A 23,376-nucleotide genomic window follows, 5' to 3' on the forward strand; every position below is an offset into this window, starting at 1 on the left:
GTGTGACAGGCTTTGATGAGCACAGTGGTGATTTCAGTAATGGGTCCCTATTGTCCCCTAAATCTGAAGTTGCTTTTAGAAATGTTGTGGTTAAAAGGAGTGTGGACACACATGGGATGGAGAGAAATGCCAGCAAGTCTTTTGACTTTCTCCCTCAAGAGCATGAGTCATGGTGGTGCAAAGGAAGAGAGACCTCATAGCCAGTATTCTCAACTGAGTGCCTGTGTCACTCCAGCAGCACACTTGGCCTTGATCAGCAGCTTCCGGAGATCTGTAGATCTCCTCAGCCATTTTTTGGTTTGGATCCCACAAGTCAGTACTAAGACATGATCAAGCCTGATGCTAGAACTACCAAAAGACAATGATAGGAAGATAAACAATATTCCCGCAGTGTTTAACACATGTCAGTACACGTGTTTGTAAGTAGAGCTAAACATATAAGAAGAGGATTCCCAAAGGATTTGATCTGGAATTGTAATTTGGATTTAGAGTAAAATTAGGGGGAAAAAAGCTGTTAGAATAATACATTGTATAAAAGATGGGGGGATGACTTATTGATTGGGAGGGAAAAAAGTGAGATTAGAAAAACTATCTTGTTGATAACCACAAGGGAAGGGAAATCATTTTAATTGGAGGACAGAGAAAATCTCTTAGGAATTGCAGGAAAGTGTAAATTAAATTCTCAATCGAACTGACAAAGAAAGAGGAAATCTATACTTAATCAAATGTTTATTCAGAAAGACTGAAAACAATGAGCTATTACTGACAAAGAATACTAGGATGTATGTTGATCACTATTTTGTCACTTTTGTGGAACACTGATTTAGACAGCTTGGGTAGATGTTTTGGAGATTTGAATTTCCTGTTTATTTATAAATCCTTCAGTTTAGTTTTGTGTTGTGAATGTCCCACACACTACCAGATAGTTTCCTGTGTGAGTTTCATGCTTCTGAAAGAATCCAGATTTTTTCTTTCATCATGTTAGCGGAGGTTCGTGTTTGATAGAGAAAGATGTTATCAACTAGCCTATTGGGGACATATTGCTGGAATAGTATTATTATTTTCATGGGAAATTTTTGAGACTTCTTCTCCCTTTTATCCTAGAATACTAGGATAAAAGGGAGAAGAAAAATAATATGTATAATTTGGGAAAACTCAACTTGAAGTAGAAACATAATCCTTTTATTTGTGAAGAGGCAGCATGTGATAATAATTGATTTCATGGTTTTTCAAGGGGTTCAAAATAGAAAATAAACATGCACATTCACTTGGATAATTATCTAGTGGTACTGGTAATGATGTTTATTTAGCAGATGAAAATAGAGTTTCAGACCTGAGAATGTAAGAGTTCAGAATTCTAGAACTTTAGAGCTTAAAGAAAATTGGGGATAATTTAACCATCCTGAAGCCCTGGGAAATCAATTGAAGTTGAAGTTCACATAGCTAGTAGATAAATAATGTGGACTCATTGAATGATATGATTAGGACCCATCATTTAAAATATGAATTAGCAAGTCTTTTTCTTCTTTTTGCTTTTCACTGGTTGCATCCAACTTTAAAGGCGTAATCAGGAAACATTAAGACAAAATAAGTAATGTGAAAGACTCTGCAGTTTGATAGATCTATTAGTGGCACCTATGAGTAGTTCGGTGTGAAAAAAATGTTGAAACTGGAATGTAGGCTAAAAGTTTGAATTTTTTATCCATTTAAAACTAATAAAGAGCTGATTATATTGTAGAAGATTGTGTTTTCCAAAGATGGCAGTAAGAGTATCTTTTATCCCATGTGTTCTTTACAGAATTTGCTAGAATTGGGACCTGTTTCCCCACTTCTCCTATTTCTCACCTTTAACCCCTACCGCCATCCCACTTGCACCCCCACGGTCTTTTTTGTTTGGTGAAAGTGGTGCTATGTAACCTCTGAGGCTGAGACATACAGGACTCTATGGTTCCACCTTTATTTTGGGATACTTACCTTGGGAACAAGCCATGGTGCTGTGAGGGAATCCCAGGACACTTAGAGAAGCCAACTACAGGTGTTCCAGTGGGCAGTCCTGCTCAGCTTCCATAGAAGAGCCATGTGTGTGAGATGTCCTTTAAGACGACTCCAGCAGCCACCAGCTGATGGTAGCTGCAGAGAGCTGAGCTACTTTCTCTGACAAGTAACAACAAAATAAAAACAAGTGATAACTGTTATCTTAAATTATTAAGGGTTTGAATTGGTTTGTTATGAAGCAATAGATAAGAACACTACTCCAAAAAACAGAAAAATACAAAGTGATTATTATCCTTTAAAAGGCAAAATAAATTTGGAATCAGTGAGCCTCCCATTCTACCACACAGATACAAATTGATTTCAATGAAAATGTGAACTATATCAAAGTATAAGTTTCTAGAAAAACCCATAGATAAGAGTACATATAATGAGGGGCAACAACATTCTCTAGGCTTAAATGGGAAGTTATGTAAACTCAAACATTATTGCACACACATCTTTGTATTTGCTTTAAAAAAAAAGGCAAGGTGACCTTATGCATCTTTTCCACCTCTAACTTCTGTCATTTCATTTTCATTGTGTGGGTGTTCAGTTTGCTGAAAAAGCCAGATTTTAGAACAGCTTTCTTTCGGAAATGATGTTTTTAAAGTTAAGAAAAAAATCTTGCCACGCTGTAGAAGTGGCAGATATAAAAATAGATAAAAAAATAAATTGAAAATTCATAACAATTGTGCTGCAAAAGATGTGTTGAGACTGAATTACAAAGTAAAATGAACAAAGTGGGCTTTTGATTAAATGAGTAAGCCAAAGTATTTACAGTATGATAATATGTTGGAAATGACTAGAGAAATCATAAAATAAATGAAAAAAAACACATGCATACAAGGCTAGGATTGAGCTAGCATAAAATGAGAATTTTAGAAGGTATGATTTTATAGTTATAATGCAGGGGCCAGAGAGCTGGGTTGATTCCTAATTCTAACGGAAAGAATACTCAAATCTGTGCTGAGAAAATGCAGAAAATGAGAACTACAATATGTCAGAAAAGTTTTCTACTGGAGGAAAGATACTAAGGTAGAAAACCAAAGGATTTGGACTGGGTCGTGTAACATAAAAGTACATTCCTTTCCTCTCCATGTATGCCACCCCCGCTGTCCTCAGACACACATCAACACCATCCGTTTTTAAAGAGCGAAAGTGACTCCATGTTCCTCACTTACATCTGCACAGATGGCAACAATAATTCATCAGTTTCCAAACAATTCATCATCACTTTCTAAGTAAAGGTTGAAGACCTTGGTTAGAATGAAGTTTTAATGAGGCTAAGGGCTTTTTTTGTTTTTTAAGGTCTTTTGTTTATTTAGCGTCTACTCAGGGTGATGACAGACACAGAGGTTAAAAGCCTAAAGTGGCTATGACCCAATTGAGGAGATAGATCTAAATTAATAAAGACCATTGAATTCTGGTGATGTTAGTAGAAATGAAGGTGTGAGTGTGAGTTTTTGGAAATATTGGTAAGAACTGACAAATGGTAAATCATTCTTGACCAGCCTCTACCTCTGAACCTGGTACACAGTGGGTGCTCAAGAAGTATTTATAGAAAAATTGAGCAAGAGAAGCAAGGCATATGAAAAGTGGGTTTAAAACAGTGATGGCATGGCAAGGTTGGACATCAGGGAACAGAGATTAAGGAGTCTTGTAAGAAAGTGATCCATTCAGTTTCTGTGATAGAAAATTAAAATCAATAAAGCCAAATGATACTCAAGAGAGATTACTCTGATAGCAGAATGAGAGATGAAATAGAAAAAGAGACTCAAGTGAGATAGCAGCCCTGGCAGACTTGTTTCAAAAATTAGTGTTTTGTGTTCAGTTGAATAAAACAACCTCAAGCAAGATGTGCTGTGTTTATGTGTGTGTGTGTGTGTGTGGTAGGGGGAGTTCTGCAAGAATATTATGAAGCACAGCTGGAATTGGCTTTGTAAAGATTCTAACTATGTGGGTGGGTAATGCTGAAATGTGGGCAAGTCAATCTGAACCAAGACATAGAAAAAATAGTTTATGAGAAGGCATACAAAATACAGCCTTAGACCTCAAAGGATGGACCACACAGGAGTTATATTGTAAGGCATATAGCCTCTTTAGGTCATGATAAGTCCAGAGAACTAGATTTTCTTGTCTGAAGACGAAAGCAACCATATATCCACCTTTGCTTACATGAGGAAAATACCTTACCTTAAAACAAACAAAACATTTGGTAGAGTAATTCCCACCTGTTATGGTGTAGATGTGAGGTGTCTCCCACAAGCTTGTGTGTGAGATGACTTAGAGGTGAAATGATTGGGTTATGAGAGCCTTAATTCAATCAGTAAATTAATCCCCTGATAGGGATTAACTGAGTTATAACTGAAGGCGGATAGGGTGTGGCTGGAGGAGATGGGTCATTGGGGGCATGCCTTTGGGGTATATATTTTGTGTCTGTCCAGTTGAGTATCACATCACACTGCTTCCTGATCATCAGGTCTTGAGCTGCTTTCCTCTTCCACACTCTATCATCCTGATGTTCCGCCTCATCTCAGGCCCTGAGGAATGGAGCCAGCTGTCTATGGATTGAGACCTGTGAAACTATGAGCCCCTAAATGAACTTTTCCTCCTTAAGATTGTTCTTGTCTGTTCCTTTAGTCATAGCAGCCGAAAAGATGACTAAACCACCACCCACAAGTTTGGCACCTTTGTTGACACACTAAATGCTGATTTGGGAGGTGAGACCTTTTATTTGTCATTTCACTGGAAAATCATACCACACAAGGTATGATTGTATGGACCTGAGATAGACTACTTGGGTTTGAATACTTACTACTCACTAGTTCTGTGACTCCAGGCACATTATGTAACTTTCCTGTGCCTCGATTTTCTCACTAGAAAATGGGGAGACTTCTATAAGCCTCCCTATAAAGTTGATGTGAGGATTGAACATTAATTACCTAAGACATGCTTGTAATAGTACTTGGCTCATAGGTATTGATCTGTACATATTAGCTACCATTTACTGTCCTAACTTTGCTTTTGTCTGTTTTTCTTGAGGAAAAGAATCTGATCATTTCTATCAGTTTTTCTACAGAAGTATGTCAGCTAGAGACAACTTAAGTGGCTCATCCCAAGTAACACAATGATTGATTGGATGACATTCGAACAATATTCTCAAATCCTTCTGTCAAAGAGAGCCATATTTTTATTTTTCTAGAACAAAGCTAAAAAATATCCTCACTGAGTTGAACAGAACACAATTATGAATAAATTAGTTGCATTTTGCTCTTCCTATCTGAAAATAATCTTCCTTTCCATGTGAAAGACATGTAAAAAGAACCAGGCGACCCAATGACACCACAATGTCTGTACCAGAAGTAAAATGAACCACAATAGAAAAGAATGATGTCTGACTGGAGGCTTAGGATGCTATTTTGATTATCCGGATATTGTCTATGTAATAGTCAGTAGTGTCTTGAAGTGGACCTTGTCATTTGGAAAGCACTTCACCTTGTATTTCTGAAGATTTAAATGGAAATTGTTGCTTTTGGGAAACAGCTATCAGGAGAGATTTGGCTGTTTTAAAATCTCAGATCCATTTGCCTCTTAATACTTGCAAGTCCTTCCCTTATGTCACAGGCTTGGCTTCCTCTAAAATTTAATACTAATCTAGAAACCACAGAAATAATTGATCTTCAAAGCTCTGTGCACAGAATGAGCCAAATGTATTGGGTAGTTATATATAGGAATGCTCACATGTAAATGAATAATAGTCTTGCAATGTAGGTATGATTTTCTGTACAAAAGAAGAAACTGAGGCAAAAGAGGTTAAATCCCTTATTCAAGGTCATACAGCCACAAAAGGAAGGAATAGGAATAGCTCTTTTCACTTTTTTTTTTTTCCGTCTCCACCCCTCAATTACTACCATCTGCCTAGGTGGATATAGTTCAAGACCTTTCATTCAAAATAATAGGAAGCATAATAAAAGTGAAGCTACAGTCTTCAGGGATTCCTACCTGAACTTGGACAACTTAAAACAACATTTAAAGAAAACCTTGTTCTATCACTATATTTTGAGCTGGACATCAATGAGGGTCATGTGTTTCATGTACTTCTAGTTCTATGAATTCCTTGAAAATTCAACATTGGAGGGTGATCTGATTTTCTGGGCTTTTCTCTAATACAACATTCTCACTGTTTTGACACCACTGTGTTCTTGAAATGTTATCAATACAAAATGAAATGAATTTTCCTTTGAAAGATTCTTAGAATATCAGGTGGAAAGTAAAACATGCTATTTGCAATAGTGTTAAACTAAAAGTGAATGCCCAGGTTAAGTATAAAATCAAACACTACCCTTTGAGATGCCTTCCTGAGGAACAGCATCAAATTTAGAGTTGTTCATTATGGATTAATTGGTGTGTGTTACTAACAAGAAACTTTTCTTTCCCAGATGCATTATTTACTGACATTTGACATTCTAAAAATAAACTGTCTATTGGCTCATGGGAAAAAAATAAAACATAAATCGGACATAACTACAGGGCTGTGAGCCTCTCTGCTGAGAAAATTTGAAAAAACGATACGTCGACACAATTGGCTCCTTTCTCATCTCATCCACAGCTTCTTTAAAGGACTGTAGGAACATAGCACAGTAAAAATAAGAAAGACTTAGAATAGTTTTTTTTTTTCCCATCTTTGGTAGTATTATATGACATGAGGATATATTTGATAGTCCATTATTTTTTGTTCATAAAACTAACTGCAGGATTCAGTTTCTTCAAGCATTTACTGAAACTTAGAAAAGTTGAGCATATATTGCTCATAAAACATGGCTTAATATGTTTAATTAATGGAAATATCATAAGTTGTATTTTCTTTTATCACAAAGTGATTATGTTAGAAATAGAAAGCATCATAAAACTAGGAAATATACATGTTTGGAAACTAAGAAATAATCCTTAAATAGTATATGGCTAAAATAAAACACTATAATGGATTAGACAATGCTTTCAAATGGATGATAATGAAAATAGAACATTACAAAACATAGGGTATACTGCTAAATCATTCCCTGGAGAACACTTTAAGATGTATTTTCTTTTATTGTATGTATTTATCATGTACAATATGTTTTGAAATATGTAATCTTATGGAACTGTTAAATGAAACTAATGTATATTACCTCATATATTTATAATATTTTGTGTGGTGATAATACTTGAAAAATACTGGCTTGGTGACATTCAAGAATAAAATACATTATTTTTAACTATAGTCACTGCATTGCACAAGAGATTTTTTGAATTTATTCTTTCTAATTGAAATTTCCTATCATTTAACTAAAATCCCCAGCTCCCATTCTACTCTATTTTTCTAATAGTTCAATTATTTAAGCTTCCACATATCAGTGAAATCAAAGAACATTTTCATTTCAGTGCCTGGCTTATTTCCCTTAATGTAATGTCCTTCAGGTGCATCCATGTTATCAATGACAGGATTTCTACATTTTCAATACTGAATAGTATTCCATTGTGCATACTATATCTTCTTTATTCCTTCATTGATGGACACTTTTGTTCATTCTGTTTCTTATCTATCGTGAATAGTGCTGCAACGAACATGATAGTGTAGATATCTCTTTAGCCTATTAACTTAATTTTATTTGACATATAACCAGTAGTGGACCTACTAGATCACATGGCAGTTTTATTTTTAGTTTCTTGAAGGACTTCCGTACTATTTTCCATAATGGTTGCATTAATTCACATTTCCATCCACAGTGTGCAAGTGTTTCCATTTTTCCATATTCTAACCAGCACTTTTTAGCTCTCACCTTGCTTATAAGGACCATTCTAAGAGGATAATATTTCACTATGGTTTTAATTTGCATTTCTCTCATGATTAGTAATGTGGAACATTTTTTTTCATATACTGGTCAGGGATTTGTATGTCTTCTTTTGAGAAATGCTATTCTGGTCCTTTGTCCATTTTTAAATTGAGTTATTTGTTTGCTTGCTATTGAGTTGTCTGTGTTTCTTATTTATTTTAAATACTAACCCCTTATTAGATGTTTGCAAAAATTATGTATATTTTTTATTAAAAATACACTTATTAGAAAAGAATAATGCTGAAAATAGGTGAAGTAAACAGCCTTCTCAAGAAGTCCTGACCAAATTAAGCCACAGAAATGCAAGTCATGAAATAGAAGCCATCACAACAGTGAGAATCAGAGGATTCAAAAGTTGGTCCTATTAAAAGTACAATATAACTTACTAAACCTGTTATGAGAAATCAAACCCGAATAATTTATCTACAACTATTTTTAAATAGCAAATAAAAAATATTTCCACATAGAAAACTCCGAGCCAAATGGCTTTGTCAGTGAGATTTCCCAAACATTTAAAGAAATAACATGAATCCTGCTAAAACTTTTCTAAGTAGTAAAGATTATAGACTCCCCAAGACATTTTATGAGAATGATATAACATTGATTATAAAACCACAGAGGGCTGGGGTTGTGGCTCAGCGGTAGAGCACTCACCTAATATATATATATATATACAGGGAAACAAAATTGTATAGACCAATCTCACCAATAAACACAGACTGCAAAAAATCCTTTACAAAAACTATCAAAACATGAAAATATATAAAAAGAATAATGTACATGATTAAATTGAGCTAATCCCAGGAGCTAAAGATTAGTTTGACGTTCAAAAATCAATAAAAATAATTTCCCATATTAAGACCTTAGAGGAGGAAAATTATAATATATTTCAACAGTTGCAGGAAAAGCATTTGACAAAATTCAATATTCATTAATTCACAATTTAAAAATAGGAAAAAATAACTTCTTCAAGTTGAAATGAATGTCTCCAAGAAAAATTCTATAGGAAACATTGTACTTAATAGTATATTTTGAGAAAAATACAAGAATTTCATTACTGGCACTTCCTTTCTTCTGGGTACTAAGGAGCTAAGCAACTGCAATAAGACACAAACAAACAAATATATATATAAGCATTATTATATATACATATGTTATTATATACATGTTATTGTGAATAATGTAAATATAAGAATAAGAAGGGAAATGTTGTTTTTAAACAAAGTATATAATTTTGAAAGAATTCAGTTGAATATACAGATAAATTTCCAGTTTTAATAGAATTTAGCAAAATGGCTTCATACACATAACTGCATATTTCTATACCAGCAACAAATATTAGGAAATTAAATTATTTTAAAAATATCATACACTAATATATATATCCTAAAGTAATGAAATGAGGAAAATATGTCTAACACCTCTCTATAAGAATTCATGCACATTTAATAGAAAAAAAAATTAACAGTAAATGAAGATATACACATGGATTGGAAGATTTAATATTGTTCTCCTAACACTGACTTATAGATTCAATGTAATCTCAGTCCAAGGCCATATATGTATCTCTGGACAAGGCAAGTTGAATCTAAATTTCCATAGAAATGCAGAGTGCCAAGAGTAATACAGACACTCTTGAAGACAAATAGCAAAATGTAAGGATAGCTTCTAAAGCTTATTAAATCTTATTGCAAGGTGCAGTTAAAAGAATATTTACCATAGAGCTTGAAATGCCTTCTTTCAGACCTTGAGATATACTAATACTTTGTTCACATGATTATGTGCTTTTAGAAAATTTGTTAAATAAGATAATTTAATCATAGTCAGTTAAGATTGCCTTGTTTTTCCTTACTGAACTAAACGTCCATTATAGATCCACATCAACTGGCTAACTTTGGAAGGGCTACAGACATTTGAGGAATTTGAATGAGGAAAAGTCAAGTTGTGGTTTTATTTTTTAAAATGCTTTTCAAAATATGTTTTTAGTTGTAGATGGACTCAATACTTTTATTTATTTATGTATTTTTATGTGGTGCTGAGGATTGAATCCAACGCCTCACATGTGCTAGGCAAGTGCTCTACCACTGATCCACAACTCTGGCCTATGCTTTTCATTTTCAATCAGTTCTTTTTAGTTATATGTAACATTAAGATTCATTTTGACATAATTATAAAAGCATGAAATATAATTTACTCTAATTCAGTTCCTAGTACTTCTCCTTTCTCTTCCCTCTTGCCTCCCACTATTTCCTTCGTTCTACTCCACTGATTTTTCTGTTCTTGTATTTTCTTAAAATAATTAATGTCTTATGACTATACATAATAGTGAGATTCACTGTGTCATATTTATATATGTACATAGGAAAGTTAAATCATATTCATTCTACTGTTCTTGCTTTATTCCATCCCTCCTTCCTCCCAGTCAATCCTCTTCCCCTACTCCACTGATCTTTCTTATATTTTGGTGGACTTCAACTCCTCCCCTTCCACCTCTACCCTGGTCCTTATTTTGGACTAACTTCCACATATCAAAGAAAACATTTGACCTTTGACTTTTGGGTCTGGCTTATTTCACTTAGTATGGTACTCTCCAGTTCCATCCATTTATAGGCAAATGCCATAATTTCATTCTTCCTTATGGCTGAGTAACTCCATTGTGTAAATAAATATACCACATTTTCTTTATATATTCATCTGTTGAAAAGCACCTAGGTTGGTTCCATAGCTTGGCTATTGTGAATAGTGCTTCTATAAATATTGATTTGGCTGCATCCCCTTATTAGACTCTGTGGCTATGTACTGAGGAGTGGGATAGCTGGATCCATTAGGTGGTTCTATTCCTAGTTTTTTGAGTACTCTCCGCTCTGCTTTTCAGAGTACTTGCATTAATTTGCAGTCCCACCACCAATGTATGAGTGTACCTTTTTCCTCACATTCTTTCCAATACTTACTATTATTTATATTCTTGATAATTGCCCTTCTGATAGGAGATGAAACCTCAATGTAGTTTTGATTTTCATTTATCTAATTGCTAGAGATAGTAGATACTTCTCATATATTTATGAGCCATTTGTATTTCTTTTAAGGAAGTGCCTGTTTAGGGCAGGAACCTGAGTCCTGGTTTCTCACCTTCCTACTGGATAGCAGTGAGCTTCACCACCCACTCCACCACCTTTTCCACCAACTATCTGTCCCTGGGGTCCATCCAGTCACCCAGCCACTGGGTCCCACCCACCAACAGCACGCTGGCCAGCATATATGCAGGTGCCAGGGGCTCAGGCTTCCAGATGTCGGAGCTCCACCAGCTCCCGACGACATGGATGGCTGACAGTCTGGCAGGAATGGGAAGCAGACAGAGCTAGAAGACCATGCAATACCTGAAAGATCATCTGGACTCCTACCTGGACAGAGTGAGGGGACTGGAGGCTGATAATGAGAGGCTGGAGGGCAAAATCCGAGAACATCTGGAGAAGAAAGGACCCCAGATCAGAGACTGGGGTCATTACTTCAAGACCATGGAGGAACTGACAGCTCAGATCTTTGCAAAAATCTTTGTCCTTTCTGTGGACAACACCTGCATCATTCTGCAGATAATGCTCATCTTGCTGCTGATGACTTTAGAGTCAAGTATGAGACAGAACTGGCCATATGCCAGTCTGTGAAGAGCAACATCCATGGGCTCCGCAAGGTCATTGATGACACCAATATCACTTGGTCGCAGCTAGAGATGGAAATTGAGACTCTCAAGGAGGAGCTGCATGTCGGGTGCCATGGGGCCGGCTTGTAATCCCAGTGTTTCGGGAAGACCAGCCTCAGCAAAAGCAAGGTGCTAAGCAACTCAGTGAGACCCTGTCTCTAAATAAAATACAAAATAGGGCTGGGGATGGGGCTCAATGGCTGAGTGCCCTGAGTTCAATTCCCAGGACCTATCTCTCCTCCACCCTCCACCCTCCACCCTCGCCTCCCCCAGGAGGAACTGCTCTTCATGAAGAACCAAGAAGAGGAATTCAAAGGCCTTCAAGCCCAGATTGCCAGCTCTGGGTTGACAGTGCAGGTAGATGCCCCCAAATCTTAGGACCTCGGCAAGATCCTGGCAGACATCTGGGCCCAGTATGATGAGCTGGCTCTGAAAAACCGAAAGGACCTGGACAAGTACTGGTCCCAGCAGATGAGGAGAACACCACAGTGGGCACCTTGCAGCCAGCCAAGATGGAAGCTGCTGAGATGATACTCACAGAGCTGAGATGCACAGTCCAGTCCATGGAAATTAACCTGGACTTGATGAGAAATCTGAAGATCAGCTTTGAGAACAGTCTGAAGGAAGTGGAGGCCTGCTACACCATGCAGATGGAGAAGTTCCATGAGGTCCTGTTGCACCTGGAATCACAGCTGCACAGACCCAGGCAGAGGGGCAGCTCCAGGCCTAGAACTATGAGGCCCTGCTGAACATCAGGGCCAAACTGGAGGCTGAGCTCACCACTTACTGCCACCTGTTGGAAGACAGAGAGGACTTCAATCTCAATGATGCCCTGGACAGCAGCAACTCAGCGCAAACCATCCAAAAGACCACCACCAACAGGATTGTGGATGGCAAAATAGTGTCTGAGACCAATGACACCCTAGTGCTGAGGCACTGAGGCAGCAGGAGCAGGGGACCCTCAGGGAACAAGGGACCAATAAAGGTTCAGAAATCATTAGACATAAAAATAAAGTGTCTGTTTAGTTTTTTATCCCCTTTATCATTTTTTAATATTTAATTTTTATAGTTCTTTTAATATTCTGAACATCAATGCCCAGAGAAGCAGATTGCAAAGATCTTCTTCCATTTGGTAGGCTCTCTGTTCACATTCTTACTTGTCTTTGTTAAGCAGAAGCATTTGAATTTCATGCCATCCCACTTGTTGATTTTCTATTTTATTTCTTGAGCTTTAGGAGTCTTGTTAAGGAATCCAGTTCCTATGACAACATATCCAAGTTTGGACCAACATTTTATTCTAGCAGTTGTAGAGTTTCTGGTCTAATTCCTAGGTGTTGATCCTCTTTGAGTTGACTTTGTGCAGGGTGAGAGAGAGGGGTCACGTTTTATCTTTCTAATTATAGATATCCACTTTTCCCAGCTCTATTTGTTAAAAAAGCCTAACTTTTCTCCAATGCATGTTTTTAGTGACTTTGTCTAATAGCAACTGTGTCTTCTATTCTATTCCATTAGTCTTCATGTCTGTTTTGGTACCAATACCACATTGGTTTTGCTAACATAATTCTAATATAATTTGAGGTCTGTTATTGTGATGCCTCCAGCATTATTCTTTTTGTTCAGTATTGCTTTAGCTATTATTTTTCTGAATGAATTTTCAAACTATTTTTTTTTTAGTTCTGTGAAGAATGTCACTCATACTTTGAGGATTTCACTGAATCTGCACAATGCTTTTAGTGGTATGGCAATTTTGTCAATATTAATTCTGAATAACCAAGAACCTGGGAGGTCTTTCCATCTTCTAAGGTGTTCTTCAATTTTATAGTTTTCATTGTAGAAGTGCTTCACCTTTTTTGCTAGATTGATTCGCAAGTATTTTAATTTTTTTAAATTATTGCAAATGGGGTAGTTTTCTAATTTATTTTTCAGCAAATTCATCATTAGAGTATACAAAAGCAACTGATTTATGTATTTAATCTTGTTTCCTGCTATTTTACTAAATTTGTCTAATGGCTCTAGAAGTCTTATGGTGGAATATTTTGGGTCTTCTAAATGTAGAATCATGTCATCAGCAAACAGATAATTTGAGGTCTTTCCCTTTAGTTTACTACTCTCACCTGATTGCTCTGGCTAGTTTCAAGGTCTATGTTAACTAGTAGTAGTGAGAGTAGACATATTTGTCTTGTTCCTGATTTTACAGGAAATGCTTGAAATTTCTCTCCATTTATTATCATGTGTGGGTCATATATAGTGTTTCAAATGTTGAGGTAAGTTTCTTCTATTCTTAGTTTCTCTGTGTTTTAAACATGAATAGGTGCTGTATTTGTTGAGTGTTTTTCCTGCATCTCTTGAGATAATCACGTAATTCTTATCCTTAACTCTATTGATTTGGTGAATTACATTTATTGACTTCCATATGTGGAACCAATCTTGTATCCCTAGGATGAAACCCAAGTGATCATAGCACACTATCTCTTTAATGTGTTTTTCTATGCAGTTTGCCAATATTTATTAAGAAATTTTGCATCTATGTTCTTCAATGATATTGGCCTCACGTTTTCTTTCCTTGTTGTGTCTGGTTTTATTATCTGGGTGATATTGGCTTCATAGAAAGAATTTCACAGTCTTCTCATCTTTTCTATTTTCTGGAATAATTTGAGAAGGATTGTATTAGTTCTTCTTTTAAAGGTCTGGTAGAACTCTGCTGACAATTCATCCAGTCCTGGGGTTTTCTTTGTTGGAAAGATTTTGATAGCTGCTTCAATTATGTTACATGGTATTGATCTGTTAAGTCTCCTATATCCTCATGGTTCAATTTGGGTAGGTCATATGTATCTATGAATTTGTCAATATCTTCATGATTTTCTAGCTTATTAGAGTATAAATTTTCAAAGTAGTTTCTGCGGATCCTATGAATTTCAGTAGTTTCGGTGGTTATATTTTCTTTCTCATTTCTAATATTGTCAATTTGTGTCTTCTCTTTCTTTCAGTTACTTTGGCTAAGGGTTTATCCTTTCAGAAAGCCAACTCTTTTTTTCACTGATCTTGCATTTATTTTTATTCTTAATTTCATTGATTTAAGCTCTCATTTTAATAATTTCTTGTCTTCTACTGATTTTAGTGTTAGTTTTTTCTTGTCTTTCTGGGTCCTTAAGGTATAATACTAGATTAAGTATTTATTATTTGGTCCCTATTCTTTTCTTTCTTTTTTGGTACTAGGGATTTACTCACGAGGCACATTACCACTGAGCTGCATCCTCAGACCTTTTTTAAATTTTTTGAAATGGATCTCACTAAATTGCTGATGGTCTCACTAAATTGCTGAGACTAGTCTTGAACCTGTGATCCTCCTGTCTAATTTTCTGAGTCACTAGTATTACATGCATGTGCCAGAATTTCTAGCTAGTATCTTGCCAGTTTTTTAACATATAAACTCAGTGCTATAAACTGCCCTCTTAGAATTGCCTTCATACTGTCCCAGAGATTTTGATATGTTTTTTTCACTATTCTCATGTCTTTCTAAGAATATTTTTATTTCTCTCCTATTTTTTTTCTGTTATTAGTCATTCAAAAATGTGTTATGTAATCTCCAGGTGTTAGATTGGTTTCTGTTTTTTATCTTGTCATTGGCTTCTAATTTCATTCCATTTTGATCTGATAGGATGTAAGAAATTATCTCTATATTTTTTGTATTTGTTAATATTTTTTCTGTGACCTAAAAGATGATCTATCTTAGAAAATGTTTGATGTGTTGCTGAGAAGAAAGTGAATTCAGTCTTTGATGGATGAAATATTCTATAGATGTCTATTAGTAAATAAAATAATGTCTATTATATCATTTGATTAATAGTATTCTTTAGTTCTGAAGAATTTTTACTTAGTTTACATCTGGATGATCTATCTAATGGTGAGAGAGGTATGTTTAAATAACTCAGTATTAATGTATCATGGTATATTTGATTCTTAATATTGACAAGGATTTGTATAATATAGGTATATGCACCATTGTTTGGGCCATAAATATTTTCAAAGATTATATCTTACTAGAAGATTACCTTAATCAGTAGGAAGTGACTGACTTTTTCTCTTCTGATTAATTTTGACTTAAAATTTACTCTGATATGAGAATAGCTATGTCTGCTTGTTTATTTGCATTGAATTGCATAACTTTTCCCATTCATTCATCTTCGGCCTGTGGATGTGTTCGTAAGGTGTGTCTCTTTCAAAAAATGCATTGTTGGGTCTTGTGCTTTAATCCAATTTGCCAATCTATATCTCTGATTGAAAAGTTTAGACCTTTTACATTCAATGTTATTATATAAAGATGATTTTTATTTCCGGCCATGTTTATTTGTAATATTTAATTCAGACTTGACTCTCCTTTAATTGACTATTCTTCTACTAAAATACATTCCTATGCTAGTTTTCATTTTTATTTTTTATTTCTTCTCATGAAATATTTCATTGAGTATGTTCTGTAATGCAGGTTTTATGGGTATAAATTATTTTAGTTTCTGTTTATTTTTTATGGAAGGTTTATATTTCATCTTAAATTCTGAGGATAATTTTGCTGGGTGTAGTAATCTGGTTTGTACACATTTTCTTTCATAGTGTGGCATATATTATTCCAAGCTCTCCTAGCTTTTAGGGTTTCAGTTTAGAAACCAGTTGAAATCCAAATTGGTTTACATCCAAATGTGACCAGTCATTTTCTCTTGCAGTTTTAAAAATCCTATTCTTATGCTATATATTAGGCATGTTACTCAGTGTCTTGGAGAAGACCTATTCTGATTCTCTCTATTTTGAGTTCTCTATGGACATTGTATTTGAAATTCCATCTCAGTCCTAAGATTTGGAAAATTTTCTAATGTTATTTTTTGAAAATATTATGCATCCTTCATTTTCTATTTCAGAGCTTTCATCTACTCCAGTGATTCTTAAATTCAGTCTCTTGATGTTATTCCAGAGTTTTTGAACAGTCTGGTTATGGTCTGTTAATATCTTTTCTTTATGATAAACTTTATTTTTAAGATTATTTGTTTTGTCTTCAAGGCCTGAAAATCTATTTTCAAAGTGTTCTTATCTGTTGGTGATGCTTTACATTGCATTTTTAATTTGATTTGTTTTGAGAATCTCTATCCCTTTATTTAGTGATCTTTCACTCTTGTATTTCTAATTTCACTACTTACATTTTCTTTTAGATCACTGAAAATTTTAACTATAAGTTTTATAAATTCGTTCTTTGACATTTCAGCCACTACAATGTTGATGGAGTCAGTTATTGAAGTGTTATTGGTTGTTTGGTGTGGTTTGTTCCCTTGATTTTTCATATTGCTTGTATGTCTACCCATATATGTGGATGGTTGCCACTTCTTTTAAGCAAAGGACTAGTTCATGAGCTCCTTTGAAGAGTCCTGTATTGAGTGAATATCAATACTTTAACTCAATGTGTGGCCTCTGCTGATTCCAGTATTAACACCACTTTGAAAGAAGCCCCACTGAACCCTATTTACTACAATCATTTCAGAGTCTAGACACATACTAATTAACTTTATGAAAAGTGAAAAACTTATTGATGTTGTTCTCCACAATTCCTCTAGTCCAAGTAAAAGCTTATAGTGAAGTTCTGGAATAAGTCAAAAATTTGTTTTTAAAAATAGTAAAATTGCTACAACATTATATGGAGGATGAAAGGAGGAAAAGAGCAAGATTGGGCAAAAGAGAAAAAAAAGAAAGAAAAAATATAAAAGAAAAATAGAAAACAATAATACAGTCCAAGGTAGAAAAGAACAATAAAATGGCTGGTAGGATTTGAAGTAGTAGCAGACACTGTAAGAAGGAGAATAGTGGTAAGAAAAGTAAGTATAAACCAAAGCTAGGAAAACAAAGGTAGAGAAAGTTATTTCAATTAATGCTTTAAACCAGTAGAAGAAATACATTCCAATGGGTTGAATGTACAATGTTGGTTATTAGATATGATCAAAGTTAACATTAGATTTATTTATAGTAAACCATGCCAAAGGAAAGAAAATTCTTGTTCAATCTTGGTTTAGATTTCATTAGGATTTTGGACATTTAGAAGATGTCAGTCATTCTTTGGCACTGAATCCCTCCAGAGATGCTGACACACAGAAGCCATTCCCTTAAGTTGCTATGAATGTCCCACCAGCTGGTTCTGGTTTGTCAGTTTAGGAGCCTATGGCTGACTCCTCAGAGGGTACTGTGTTGTGTCTATTGGTCATTTCTATTGTGTGAAGGAGTTCAGAATGCAGAGTTCTGGGCTGTCACTGTATTGCTGTGGATCACCATGTACCTGTGGATCACTACTCCTCTCTATAGTATCTTTTTCACAGTGGTATAGAGCCTGATACTTGTCTATAAGCACAGGTCCTATGATTGTGGATTCTCTGTGGGTGACATATGGTGCAGAACTGTTTCCCCTGGCTGACACTCAGCTGGTTTGCCTGGGTTCTAGCTTCCACTGCCCCAGGTTGTAAACAATAGGTTCTACTTACCTCTGCGATGACTGAGACAGAATCCAACCGTGTCCAAACAGTACTCTAAAACTCACCAGTTGTGGCCATGGGTCAGACTGAGTACTGTTGCTCTCTGCTGCCTTGGACCCACACAAATTTTTACTTAGTCCAACCTCCCATTGACTATGGTAATGATGAGTCACTTTCCCTGTAAACTTCCTGGGACTTAGGCAAATTCTTGGTCTTGGCCTTCTGCCGAGTCCGGCTGCAGCAAAATAACCGGGGGGTGATGAGCAACTTGTGTAGGTTGATACAGCAGGAGTGGGATTTATTGTAGGACAGGAGCAGTATATATACATTCCACACAGCTTATCCTAATTAACATAAACTAGATACAGCAGTCAACCAATAAGGAATCTCCACACTTAATGGCTTGCTGGTGTTACTTCACAAACCACTCCCTCTGGCAAAATGTCAGGAGCCATCCTGACTTGTTTACAGACTCTAACAGCCTTCCACCAGTTGCTGTCACAATTCAGGGATTTTCCTTCTATGTCATTGGATATCCTTGGCAGCTTTCTTCCTGGATAAGCCCCACACAGACTGCAGCCATGATCAGGGGTACAGTTGCTCTATGCTTCTTAGGATTCAGGCAGCTTCTCACTGTGTCTCTGCTTAGTGTCAGTCATCAGTGGTGGCAGCAAACCTGATAAATTTCTTTTCCTCTGCTTGGGTCCAAAACTCCTCCCACCCTAGATTTGAGCTCTCATTTCTATGCCAGAATTGTGGGCTTCTTCTCCATGTCTTCTGAGGCTTCTGCAGAGGCTGTGCAGAGCACTGGATTAGGTGATCATTTCCCAGGTGGGCTGCTTCACTTCACTACCCTTGTTCCTGGTAAGGGGGGGCGGGATTTCATCAACTTTCAGCCAATAGCAATCTCCCTACTAGTTATTTCTTGATGGATTCTTAAGAGATCCCACTACATATATCTGGAGGTGAGAAGATGCCGTATTGATTTAGAGGGTGACTGATTAGCTGTGGAGCTGGCAAGGTTTTCTATTCAGGATTTCATTTTAAACTGCTTGATCTACTTTAAGAACACCACTGCCCTTGTCATGCTTTAAATTTGTCAACTCTTCTTTGCATTTGTTGTTAAGGGGATGAACTTATATGCTTTTTCACTCCCTCTTTCTCTGTTTTCTCTCCCCAATTTCCATACTCTGATCCAGTTTCAGGGTTCTATTCTAGTCATCAATCTTCAAGCTTATCCAGGTCTCATATTTTGTGATATTGGGTCTTAGAGCATTTATTTTGTCACCCACCTCTCAGATCAGTTGTTCTTTCACTGCCTCCTTTCTCTATTTTAAGGAAATTAGGAATTGCTGCCTAGTTCTGTTTCCTACTTTGGAATACTGATTTTTATTTAATACTAGTTAATTGTAACATACTTTTGTGGCTATGAGTCACTTTCATATTTGGTTACTTTATTCCTAGACCTCAGCTGTAAGAATGACTTCCAGGAATACTCTGAAGTCCATTGTGCTGACTCACCCAGTGTGGTGACCTGAAGAATTGGGATCAGTGGGCCAGATCACTCCAGGAATGTGCCTTACGGTATCTGGCACCAGAAGTGTGTAGGTGGTGGAGGAGTTAAAGTGAGACCAGAGCTACTCTGTGGAATTTTTCCAACAACATATATAAAATATTAAGGGGGAAATTCGTTTGTTTTGATGCTTAAGTTAAAATGAAAGTTCTCTTGTTACAGCAGTATACTGGAAAATGCAGCATTCATAATAAGTACAGCATGTATTTTTAAATGGGAACTATGCCAAGTAGAAATTACAAAAATTATTATGTTTTTAGGACACCAGTTGCAGCAGTACACAAATGGTGAGTATATCTATACCTCATATATGAAAAAAATGGTTAGAAATTAGTACAAATTTGACAGAAATTCTAAATTATTCCAGTCTTTACCAATGATGATTTGAAAAGATGAACAAAACTTTTCTAAATTTACAAAAATAAATTTTTATTAACTCTGCTACAGGACTTTATCTTTTGCTATAGAAAATTGCATTACAAAATTATCATTGTCAGCATATGAAGACAAATAAATGTAGCCAAACATTTTAGAGAAAAATGATCTAGACATATGAAGCAACAATTAATAAAAATATATTGATTTCCTATATCTCATTATTTCATATTTTCATAAGCTTTCTACAATAAATAATTTGTTTCAGTTTCTCATTTATTTTTGTGCTTAATTTTAAACTCATCCTTATTTACTAATTTTTTTCTTCTAAAGAGCATAAAATTTTATAAACTTTGTGTTCCTCAGTGCCTAGATCTTCTCCTAGTTCTAGAAATGAAGAACTAAGCAATTAATAGCAACTAAGAAAGTATGAAATAAGCTGGATTCAGTAGTGTACTCCTGTAATCTCAGGAGCTCCAGAGGCTGAGGCAGGATGATCACAGATTCAAAGCTAGCCTCAGCAAAAGTAAGGCACTAAGCAACTCAGTGAGACCCTGTCTCTAAATAAAATAAAATATAGGGTTATGGATATGGCTCAGTGGTTTATTGCCCCTGAGTTCAATCCCCAGTACCAAAAAGAAAGAAAAAGAAAAAAAGGAAGAAAATATGAAATAAGATTAGATGAAGAGCAATTTGCCTAATATATAATAAAGCAGCACCCAGAGTTGTTGGAAATAATATTTTCAATAAATGGAGTTGGGACAATTGAGCATATGTGGGCAAAAAGTTGGGCTCCTTACTTCACACTATACACAAAAATAAATTGTAGGTATGTCATAGATTTAAATGTGAAAATCAAAATTACAAATCTTTTATAAAATAATGTAGAATAAAATCTTCATAGGACTGGGGATGTAGCTCAGTGATAGGTTATAGAAGACGAATAGAGTAGAGGAAGAAGATTGGGGGAGGGAGAAACAGAAAGAAAGGGAAGATCTGGGGATTGCAATGGAGCAAATTATGCTATATGCACTTATGAAGATGTCAAATGAATCCCACTATTATTTATGACTATAATGTACCAAAAAATTGAGAACTAAGTTGAAATTTTCCCTTAAAAAACTATAATATATTCTTAATTATTGCTATCAAGGAACAATCTACTTCACTATAATGTTCAAAGCAAATTGCCTTACAAAGTATTAACATGCAGTTTTAGAATGTAGTACTAATTCTATTGCAATGAAAAGAAATGCTCAGAAATATGATTTTTTAAAAAAAATAAGCACTAAATAAAGATGATTTTAAAAGAAAAAAGAATAATATCTTTATGACTTTAGAGTGGGGAATGATCTTTAAATAGGACTCAAAAAATTTACTAACCTTATAATAGACTGATAAATTTAACCTCATTAAAATTAAGAACATCTGATCATCAGAAAACACCATTGAAAGGCAAACACAAGAGAGAAAATATATATGTCGTACATGAAATTGTTTAAAACAGCATACCAGGAATACATTGACACAGAATACATTAAAAACAAAGAAAAATGGGCAAAAATCACTACACAAGAGAGGAAATGCAAATGCCCAATTAACAAAAATGTTGCCATTCTCCTTAATCATGGGAAAATGCACATAAAATTACAGTGAGATGCTACCAACACCCAGAATGTTGAAAGATTTTAAGAAGCCATATACTCCTGGGTGTTGGATAAGGATGTAGAGCAAATAGGAATACTTTCCTAAAGCTGGTGGAAGTTGGTAGGAATGTAAATTAGTACAGTCATATGGAAAACAGTATGGAGGTTCCTCGACCAAATTAAAAATGGAACTTCAATGTGATCTAGCAATGCCACTACTGGGTATATATATATATATATATATATATATATATATATATATATATATATAATGAAACTGATATAAAAAAGACATTTGCATTGCTATGTTCATTGTAGCCTTATTCACAACAGTCAAGAAATGGAAATAACCCAAATGTTCATCAACTGAGGAGTGGATAAAGAAAATGTGTCCAATGTGGTATAGTGGACTATTATTAAGCTATAAAAAAAAGGTAATCTGAAATTTTATGACAACATCGATAGATCTGATGATGATTAGGTTAAATCAAATATGACAGACATATAATGACAGGTACCTCGTGATCTAACTCATATGTCAAATCCGAAAATATAGAAGTTGAGAATTGAATCCTGGTCACTGGAGTCTAGGGAGGAGGTGAAGGGAATACTGAGCAATGGGTACTGAGTTAGAGTTAGAAGCAAGAATTTCTGGTGTGCTTTTGCGCAGTAGGGGATGATAGATAATAATGTACTTATACTTTTTCTATGGCTTGGATATGAGATGTCCCCATAGAAGTTCATGTGTTAATTCAGGGATGTTCATAAGTGGAATGATTACATTATGAGAGCTGTAATCTCATGAGTTAGAATAATTTGGACTACTGGGTAGAAATTGTAGGCAGATGGGGTATGGCTGTAGCAAGCAGGTTCCTATGGGCATGGCCTAGAGATTATAAGTAATCTTTTCATATTCTAAGTTGTTCTTGTCAGGTATTTTGATCATAGTGATGAAAAACTGAATAACAACTTCTGGAACAAATGGAACAAATGATTTTGAAAAAAGAAATAATAATTATTTAAGGAGATAATATGTTTAACCTGATTTAAACATTGTATTGTATGTAGATGTATTAAAACATAACATGGTAACCCTTTAATACTACAAATTTTATATTTTTATATCAGTTAAAATATAATTTAAATGTTTTTAAAAGGAAATATACATTGGCAAAACCATTTGGACAAATGTTTGAGAGCTAATTATGTTATTCAAATCCATAATAAACAATTTAATTCCCCAGTACATATTGTGCTTCAGGACAATAAAATACCTGTTAAAGAATATTCATTGCAGCACTGTTGGTGATAGAAAAAAACTAGAAACAACCCAAATTACCATCAGTTATATAATGCAATATATTTTTCATTGATAAATTATAGACTCAATTACATATCCATATAACAGTTTTAAATCTTAAAGGTATAATATTGAGGAAAGTACATAAGAGAATGTATACTGTGTGATTCTATTGTTATAATAATTTGAAAAAACTAAGCTACATTGCTTAGGGATATATAATTTGATAAAGTTTTAAAGAAAAATTAAGGAAGTGATTATAATAAAATTCAGGATAATGGCTCCTACTGGATATAAGAATAACAGGAAAGAAATATAGAGGAATTTCTGGGTTTATAGGGAATTTTTTTGTCTTATCTTTCAAGAAACCAC

The 23,376-nt window shown here is 35.1% G+C and overlaps 1 pseudogene; it reads left to right on the plus strand.

Annotated features, from left to right (window-relative positions):
* LOC114086865 (keratin, type I cytoskeletal 18-like) overlaps positions 1-12,547 on the plus strand; it is a 91,412-nt pseudogene extending 78,865 nt beyond the window's left edge.
* The last annotated feature ends 10,829 nt before the right edge of the window (positions 12,548-23,376 follow it).

This window comes from Marmota flaviventris, chromosome 6 (genome assembly GCF_047511675.1).
Source record: "Marmota flaviventris isolate mMarFla1 chromosome 6, mMarFla1.hap1, whole genome shotgun sequence".
NCBI classification, from domain to species: Eukaryota; Metazoa; Chordata; class Mammalia; order Rodentia; family Sciuridae; genus Marmota; species Marmota flaviventris.